The following is a 9,717-nucleotide window of genomic DNA, read 5'->3' as shown; positions in this document are numbered from 1 at the left end:
CACCAGTAAAAATAAAAACACATGGTGAAGTCATAACTCCCAATGTCTCAGAATGGGACCTTATTTGGAAACAAGGTAATTACAGATGTTATTAGTAAAAATGAGGTTATACGGGAGTAAGGTAGGCCTGTATTCCAATATGCCTGGTGTCCTTATAAAACGGGATGACACGCAGACACACAGAGAGGGAACAAACACCATGTGACGCAGACGCAGAGATGGGACTGACGAGCTCCAAGCCAAGGAATAGGAAGGACCGCCAGCAACACAAGAAGCCGGAGAGAGGCAGGAAGGACTCCTTACAGGTTTCCCAGGGAGCACGGCCCTGCCAACACCCTGAGCTTAGACTTCTAGCTCCCAGGCTGTGAGATGATAAATTTCTGCTGTTTTCAGCCACGCAGTTTGTGGTGCTTTGCCTCTGCAGCTCTAGGAAATGAATGCAGAAGCTGTTGATGCTATATTGCTAAGTGAAAAAGCAACTAATAAATCAGTGTGCAGAGTATGATCTCATTTATATAAAAATCATGATTAGGTAATTTCAAATGACAGGAAGGATACACAATAAAATACAAACAGAGTTATCACTAGGTGATGAAATTGCAGGTTTAAATGTTTGCTCATTTTTCTAGTCTGTATTTTCTAAATTCTCAAAACAAGTAGATTATTAACATGGTAGGAAAAAAGATTATTTTTTTATGAGAGAGATAATTTCCCCTGGAAATATGTCTCACACAAAAACCTTATACCACAAAAAATAGCATATTGAATTTGCTTCCTAAGGTCAGAGCCTTAAAACATTGCCTCTCTCACCCACATGTGCTCAGACTATGGCTCTTCACTGAAAGAGAAGCAGGAGGAGGGTTGGCCCCTCTCCCTTTCATAATCAGTGGCTCCCCAACACCATCTGGGTGTGACTCATAGAAGATCTGACAGCCCCAGCCCTGCCAAACCCTCCACTCTCATCTTCCATATCTAGCCATCCCACCAATACTGGTCAGCTTGTACCCACCCCTACACACACACATCACTTACACATATCTATGTAGTAATGCTCTGCCTCATTCCTGAAGGAACCTCATGTGCCTTCCCTCATAACACTATGCTGCACCATGCCTGAGTGCCTTTGCTCATGCTGTTTTCTTTACCAAAATGAGCCTTCCCAGCTGACTTTCAGTCATACTAAGATCCTCAGCTTAAATGCCAATTCCTCCAGGAAGCCCTCCTTGATTCATCTGCCTTGTTAGGCCTTGCTGGGGCTTCCACCTTGTGCTGACTGGCATGTAGTAGGTCCTCACTTTATTCTAAAATGAATTAAAAAAGTAGACCATGACTCTTGGGCTTATATAGGTAGGTAAAAATGGTGGTCTTCAGTTCAAGGGAAGAGCCCTTTAGCAAGCAGCCCTTACCTACTTCAGTGTCCTTCCATCTAACTCAGGGAAAGCTCTCTCTCCCAGGACTCTGAAAATAGCTCACTTCCCTTTGGATTTATAGAAAGATATTTTGGAAAAGCTGCAAGTCTCAGAGGACTCAGGAAAGGAGGTTGGCGGAAGCATGGTTTTATCCCACAGCAGACTGGCCATGTGAATGACCACGCCCAGATGTGTGGAACCCCCATGCCACTTTGTCATTTCTACTCTCCCAGCAACCCCCAGTAGAGAAAAAGGGTGACCTTCTCTGTTCCAGTGTCAAAGCCAGGGCAATCAGAGATGTCACCAAGATAATACTTATCCTTGGGATCATAATCTTTTGGTGGACGAGAACAGACTTAATGACTCCAGGACCAAAATTAGAGCCCCAGCTAATAAGTGCCTCGTGATCCTGCTGAGGAAACAAATTGCTTAGTCCAATTCTGCTAAAATATGGAGTAAATTATATCAGTTGTTAATGGGTCCAGTATGGCAATGTAAGCAAAAACAGAGACAGACATCTTACAATTGGCTGTTTGCTCTTCTTTTTCTCTGCACCACCTCCCTCCTCTGCCTACACACATGTGTGTATATGTGTGGGGGCACACACACACGCATATATGTGCACATGGACACACATTTACATACATGTGCACATATATGTGCATGCACACACACTTTTTTTAAATCATTGTTCAAGTACAGTTTTCTCCCCCCTACTCCCATTGCAGCCCACCCACCCAACCCTCCCCCCTTCCCCCCATTACCTCCCACCCCTAGTTTTTGTCCATGTGTCCTCCAAATTTGTTCCTGTAAACCCTACCCATTCCCCCCTGAAATTCCCTCTTCTCTCCCCTCTGGCCACTGTCAGATGCACACACACCTTTACAGGAGCCCCATGACCATTTATTCTTCAGGGAGGCCATGACAACAAGTCAAAACTGGGTCAGCATCCCAGCTCTTCCACTAATTAGCTGTGCTACCCCAAGCAGCTTATTTACCTCTCTGAATCTCTATTTCTTTAGTTATAAAATGGGAATTGCAATAATATTTATGCCAGTCATTGTGACTGGCATGACACATATTAGGTGCACGCCTACAGTTTGGAGAGTGAGTAAGCTTCCTTTCTCACCCCAGGTAGCCTAGATATTAGTAGGAGGAAAGGGCTGAAGGCTCAGCATGCTTGAACATTTTTAGAGTTGTGGCAGCCACGTCCTGGGAAAGTCATCTAGAAAACAGGGACAATTGGAGGTGTTTGGTGATAATCAGAAATCACAAAGAACACCATGTAATCCAGCAGTCTTTGAAATACCCATTAGCACAAACTGTTAAGAAAAAAAGCAAAGAGAGCCAAAGCATCAGTCAGCACTCCATTTCAGACTGACATGCTTTAATCTAGCTTTTACATTTTTAATTATGTTAATCTAATTTTAGACATTAATGAGATTGTGGTGCATGGTATTTATTTCCATTTCAGCTTGTTTTCTTTCCTTCTCCATCCCCACCACTCGCACTACCCCGCCACCGCCCGCCCAACCCAGTCAAACAATGCAGGGTGCTGGAGCCAGCCATTTCCTCGGCATGCTGGGGACCACTTCCCAATGTGCATCTGTCTGGCTCTTTGCAAAGCATGGTCCACCAGCCAGCACCAGTGGCACCAAGTGAGAGCTTGTTAGAAATACCAAATCTCAGGCCCCACTCCAGACCTCCTGAATCAGAATCTGCACTTTCAAAAGATCCCCCAGGCATCTTGAGTTTATTAAAGCTTGAGAAGTACTGTATCTGAGGACCTGCTAGACACTGGGTGATGTTTCTGAGAATATGGCCGGTTTATGGACCCATGAGCTGCAGTGGGCAGCAAACCTCCTCAAAGCCAACCCATTGTTTTTCCAGGGTTTTTGTACTTCTTGTTCTTGTTTATATTTCACTTGGGGACACAAGGAAACACACTGTCCTAAAAAATCCAATTCCCAGAGAGGAACATCAGTCCTTTGGTCATGCAAGGTTTGTTCTTGCACTGTTAGCTGCAATAGCGACAGGGGCCCTGGTGAGAATAAGCAGAGCTCATCTTTATTCTGTGTTCACTTTGTGCCAGACCCCATTCTCAGTGCTTTACAGGTAATAGCTCATGTCATCCTTCTAGCATCCCTGGGAAGTGGGTGCCACTATTATCCCCATTTCACAGATGAGAAAATGGAGGCTCACAAGTATAAGTGACTTTTCCAAGTTTAGAGCTGGGTGGACTTGGAACCCAAGAGTCTGACTCCAGAACCTGAACTCTTACCAGTTATGTGCCCTGGAGGACCTCAACTTCAGTGAGACACTAATTGCTTCATCCAGCAAACATTTACAGAACACCCACAGAAACCCAGGCATGTGTGGAGCACTGGGGATAGGACTCTGATGGAGACAAAGATTTCACCCCAGGGAGCTTATAGAATAGTGGAAAGGAAGGACATTGACCAGATAATTACACATACATGCACATGTATGCACACATATGTCCTTACAAATGGGGAGAGTGTTAGGGAGAAGAGACACGCAGTGTTCTATGAGAAACTAGCAGGGGGAGCTGCATGGTGGGGTGTCAGGCTCAGCCTCCCTGGAAGAAAATCTTTGAGCTCAGGGGGCACAAACAGCCCAAAATGAGACAAAGTGTGATGATGCCCTTGAGAAAGGGATACCCAGGATGTGTGGAACATCTTAAAGGTGGAGGTACAGGATGGAATTGTCTGTCCAGTGGGGGAGAGAGAGAGACAGGCCCAACCAGGAGGCCTTTGGAGGCTATGCTATGAACATCCTTATTCATTGTCCCATTATTGTCACACAGTCCCTCTCAGCATCCTAAGATGTCCCTCTACTCTCATCTCATCCCTGTCCCCATTCTCCATACTCCAAGATTTCCTGTCCTCCTTGTCCTTTTTTATTTTTTTTATTTTTATTTTTTAGGCTTCAGCCCTGCTCCACATCAGTACAGATTTGTAGTGGGAGTCATCAGGACAGAGTTGGTTGTATATGACAGAACCCCAACTCAAAGGGTCTTAACCCTGAATCGTCCAGTTTCAGGAACAGCTGGATTCAGGTGCTCTGTACTGGCACTGGGAGTTCCTTCTCTCCATCACTGAACTCTGACACCCTGGGTTGGCTTCATCTCCAGTGGGCCTCTTCCAGCTCTAGACCTTATTACCAACAAAGAGACCTCTTTCCTAATGGTTCTGTAACTGTTCCAGGAAGAAGTCCCAGTGGCCCAGCTTGGATGATGTGCTAGTCATTCCAGGACATGCTAATGCTTTGGTTTGCCAGGCCAGGGCACCACCCCTGGAACCCAAGGCTCCTTAAGGCTCCTGAGAAAGAGTGTGAATAGTGACCATTTCAGGCACAATGGACATGGAGGGAGGGGACGAGAGAGAAGGGAATAATGGCTGTCTTCTTTGTGCTTTTTAACATTTCACTTGCAGTTACTCTTTAATCTGTTCATAATAGTAGGGTAGCTGAATCATTCTTACCTATAGAAACTTACTCCACTTATAAAATGCCTTTGGTTATTTCTAAAATTCCATATTAAAAGTAAACTTTTATCCTCAAACACATGCTACCTTTGGAAATATCAGCATGGTAAGGGCAGCATCTTAGAATCCACAAGATGCGATTGAGTGCCCTAGTAGCATGCGGTCTTGGGTGAGGCACCTGAAAACCCCCAAGTAATCAATTCTCATCTTATTTTCCCAGAGTTGCTGTGTTCTGCTCCCTCACCCCCAGCAGTGTGGCCTATGATAATAAGAACATAGTCAATATCTGCTGAGGATGGAATTCTGTATCTTGGGGTGGGGGAGAGTAAAAGGAGACGGACACACAGACAAACAAAAAGAGGAGTTGACAGAGACAGAAATAAATGGAGAGAGCGAGAAACCAAAAATAAAGAGTAGACTTACAGAGGAGTTTGGAGACATGCCCCAAGCACAGTTGTAAAATTGATCAAGATTGCATTTGTGCATGGATATGATGCTTGGGCCAAAGGACAGGAAGCACTTTGACCTAGAATTTTCTTAGGAACTGTGGGCAGTTCCCATGCCTGGAAGGGAAGAGGAGGAGGGGGACCAGTGATGGGCAGGGCTACTCTTCTGGGATCTTTCTCCCACCCTTGGAGAGAGTGCAGGCAAACTGTGTCTGCCTCCAGCTCAGACCATGCACATGGCATCCCCAACCAATGCAGACACATTCACCCCTGTCCTGCTGTTGATAAGACATTTACAAATTCAGTGAGAGAAAAATGTGGTCATTTATACTGCTGCGTTGTAAAGCTTGACATTAGTGGAGCTATTGGAGTCCATGAATCACAGAAGGAGGTAAAAATTCAAATGGATATAAATGTCCATTAATAGTAGGAAAGTTAAATAAATTACACTTCATCCATATCATGGAATAATGTGAAGCCATTATAAAAATGAAACAGACTTTTATGGAGTGCCACAGAAAGATCTCCAAGAAATGCTAAGTTAAAATAAAAAGGCAAATTGCAGAACAATACCTACAGTATAGTTCCATTTATTTGTGCTAGAAAAAAATATCTGTGCATGTAAATGCACAGTGATGATCTCCTTGGAGGAACTGAGCATAGTAGGATTAGATTTCTGTAATATGTGTACATTTATATTCTTTATATATTTTCACTGCCAGGCTATTCTCAATGGAAAATAATACATATATAAATGACATCATTGTAGTTGCCATGTGAGAGATAATAATGAAAGTTAGTGATTAGGAGAATAGAAAAAAATTACTTAATTTACTCACCTTCAGCCTCATCACTGTCCCTGCCATCACCATCAGCATCACTGATATTCTATCTCTGGCCACTGGTTTATTTGTGGTTCCCTGTCCAGGCTGGAATACCCTCCATTCTATCACTTTCCACCATTTTGCTCCTTCCACGGGGTTGTTTTAATTTTGTTCAAAACCATGTAAACTCCAGAGGTGATACCATTCCTACCATTACATAATATAGTGTATTAGTCAGGACAAGCATCAATATGCTGCAGTAACAAATGACCCCTAAATCTCAGTGCCTCAGAACAACAGAGGTTTATTTCTTGCTCATGTTTTGAGTCCATCATAAGTCAGATATGGCTCTGCTTCAAATCGTCTCCAATTCTGAAGTTCAGGTTTAATGTCTGGAGCAGTATCTATCTGGAATGTTACTGTTGTCATGTTGAAAGCAACATGAGATCAGAGTGAACTGCACAATGGCTCTTAAAGTTTCTTCCTGGAAGAGAAGAGGCCCATATCACTTCTGTTCATGTTTCATTGACTAAAACAAGTCACAGGGCCAAGCCCAATGCCAAAGGTTCAGAGTCTCCCTGAGTGGTTGGATGAGGGTGGGGGTATTTTGAGGAGGAAACAGCAGATATTCTTGAATATTCATGACTGATTTTCAAAGACTTGAACTGCAGCCAATATTTCTGGGTAGCCCACTATGCTGTAGATACTGTACCACATGGAGGGAGATGAAGACAACTCATATTAATAAAAACTAGATGTTTTTAGGCCTTATTACCCCCAGATACTGTGCTAAACACATTGCAGGCATCAATTCATTTAATTTTTCCATCATCTATTATTAGAGATGAGCAACTGAGGGCTCAGAAGGGTCAAGTCACTTGCCCAAGTTCACACAACCCCTGCACTCCAGGAGTGTTTATTCTCCAGGTACCCTAGGATGTGTCCCAGAGCTTAAGTAGAAAGATTGCTGACTACTTAATGCTTTTCAAGAATTAGTTAGTAACCTATAAATCACCCATCATATGCTAGAACTGAGCTGAGTTCTTAAAATGCTTTCAAAGAAAAGCCCTAGGGAAGTGCTTAGAAATATCACCAGGACCTTGTTCTTCCCATCTCTCTGTTAGCTATATGACCTAGGGAAATTCCTCACCCTCTCTTAGCCTTCAGACCCTCACCTAAAACTGAGGATGTTATAGAGCCTACCCTTTGGGCTGTCCAGTCAGTGGGAACTATTTAGTGCCTCCTCTAAGTCAGATGCTGTTCCTGATATCAGCACTTCCACCACAGGCAGGGCACTCTTGGCCCTTATTCTCTAGAGGGGGAAGAAAGAAAGGAAGCTAATGAATCAACATATAACAATGTCTACATAATAAGTATTATAAAAAATAAGACAGAGAAGGAGACTGAGGGATGCCAGTGCTATTTGAAATAGAGTGGTCAGCAAAGACCTTACTGATGAGGTGACATTCGAGCACAGAACCAAAGAAAGTGAAGGATGAACAGGTCATGTGAAGTTGTAAGAAAGTATGTTTATAGTGGAGGAAACAGCAAATCTAAAGCCCGTGAGACCAGGCTGTGTTCCCTATGTGTGGGGAGCAGAGGAGGCCAGCACAGTATGACTGAAGCAGATGAGTGAGGAGGAGACAGTAGGAGTGAGGTGGAGAGGGACAGGACCAGATGGTGAAGGACCTCATAGGCCACAGAAAGGAGGTTCAGTTTTATTCAACTGTGACTGTTAAATGAGATAATCCATGGAAAGGTGCTTAGCACAGTGCCAGGTGCATAGTAAGCCTTCAACAAATGAATGGATGTCAGCAATTCTTATATATATCAAATCTGAATGACCAAAGATTTACACAGGACCTATTATGTGGATGCCTGGGAATCACTAGTGCACAAGGCAATCAAGGATGCACTTGAAAAGTTCGATTTGAGCATGGGAACCAAACAATAAAATAAATAAATAAATAAATAAATAAATAAATAAAATATAATAAATAAATAAGTATATGAAGAGTGTTAGAAATTGGTAAGTGCTATAGATAACAGATGGGGAAGAGGTGTCAAGATTCAGGCAGTAGGGTGTCAGGCTGTGATACAAAGACTCAAAGCAGCTGAGAGCTCTGGGGAGCTTTGCAGGCAGAGGAAACAGCTGAGCAAAGGCCTGGAGGTGGGACCATTACTGGTACATTTAATGAACAGCATAGATACCAGGGTACAGGAGCTGGGTGAATGAGGAGAAGAGCAAGGGTGGTGGGAGCCCGCTCATGTTGGACCTTGAAAGCCATTGCCAGGACTTCAGCTTTTGCCATGAGTGCTCTGGGTGCCAACCTAGGATCCTGAGCAGAGGAGTGACATGATCTGAGGGAAGTTTTAATGGGCAGCTCCAACTGCCGGTTGGAGAAGATTGGACATTTGATAGGACGTGGTTGGAAGCAGGGAGATCATTAGTAAACAATTGCTATAATCCAGGTGTGGGATGATGGCAGTTGGAGGCCAGTGTGCAGCAGTGGAGGTGATAAGAAGAAATAAGATTCTGGATCTACTTCAAAGTAGAGCCCTGTCCCCAGGCTATTTCCTGCATCCCCAACCTCAATGTTATTATGGCCACAAACAATCAGGGAGAAGGGGGAGCCACCATCAGCACCCCATGCCTAAACTCTAAGCTGGAGACATCTCACAGGTCTCTATCCACCGCTTTGTTGGAGCACTGTCTCTTTCTTCATGCCAGCTGCTCCCACCTTTGATGGCATGGACGCTGCTCCACTCAGCTCAAATTGGCAATCTGAGGCTGGGCATAAGAAGAACACAGGATAAAGATGCCAGCAGCAGAAAGCACGCTTTTACTTGAGAAGAATCTCCTCTCTCAGCCCTCTTGGTGCTATTTTTAGAAGGCCCCCAATCGCATAGACACCCTCTTAAAGTGTTAGAAAAGCAATCTCACCTGATGCCCTGTTGTCATGCAGACATTTTTTTAAAAGTCATTCTGTGTAAAAGGAATTAATGTATTCTGGTTTTCATGTGTTTACTCATTTATAAACTCATTTGCAAATAATTCTGATGACCCCAGTGGAGTCAGTCACATACCTGGTATTTGACTTTGACTGCACCTCAACCATAGTTGATAATAAACACATGAAAACATAATTTTACTTGAATATTATTTGAATATGAAAAACTAATATTCGTTTTGCAATAATTTCTTAGTACCAGACATTCTAATAAGTGATAAAGATACAGCATGGGCATAATCAATAAGACCCTGACAGCATAGAGCATATAATTGAGTAGACAGATAGGTAAAGAATCAGTAATCCAACCCACAAGCAGTGGAACATTGAAACAGGGATAAAGGGTGTACACTTTGGAGTTAACTCCTTGCTGGAGGATCTCAGGCAAGTTACCCAACCATTCTGTGCTTCAGTTTTCTCACTTGTCAAATGAAGGATAAGAAGATTACTTACTTCATAGATTTCTTGATGCATTAAATTATTTACAAAGCTCTCGTGGGAATATTCAGCACATAGAAAAC

General features: G+C 43.4%; 1 long non-coding RNA gene across 1 annotated transcript; it reads right to left on the bottom strand.

Annotated features, from left to right (window-relative positions):
• Positions 1-1,034: 1,034 nt before the first annotated feature.
• LOC118499331 lies at positions 1,035-9,174 on the bottom strand. The gene is made up of 3 exons (XR_004901849.1): positions 9,130-9,174; positions 6,201-6,392; positions 1,035-1,301 (listed from the first exon to the last, which is right to left on the bottom strand). It is a non-coding gene; the product is annotated as an uncharacterized LOC118499331 (long non-coding RNA).
• Between the last annotated feature and the right edge of the window lie 543 nt (positions 9,175-9,717).

Source organism: Phyllostomus discolor, chromosome 3 (assembly GCF_004126475.2).
Source record: "Phyllostomus discolor isolate MPI-MPIP mPhyDis1 chromosome 3, mPhyDis1.pri.v3, whole genome shotgun sequence".
In the NCBI taxonomy this organism is placed as follows: Eukaryota; Metazoa; Chordata; class Mammalia; order Chiroptera; family Phyllostomidae; genus Phyllostomus; species Phyllostomus discolor.
This window is presented reverse-complemented; position numbering and strand designations above follow the sequence as displayed.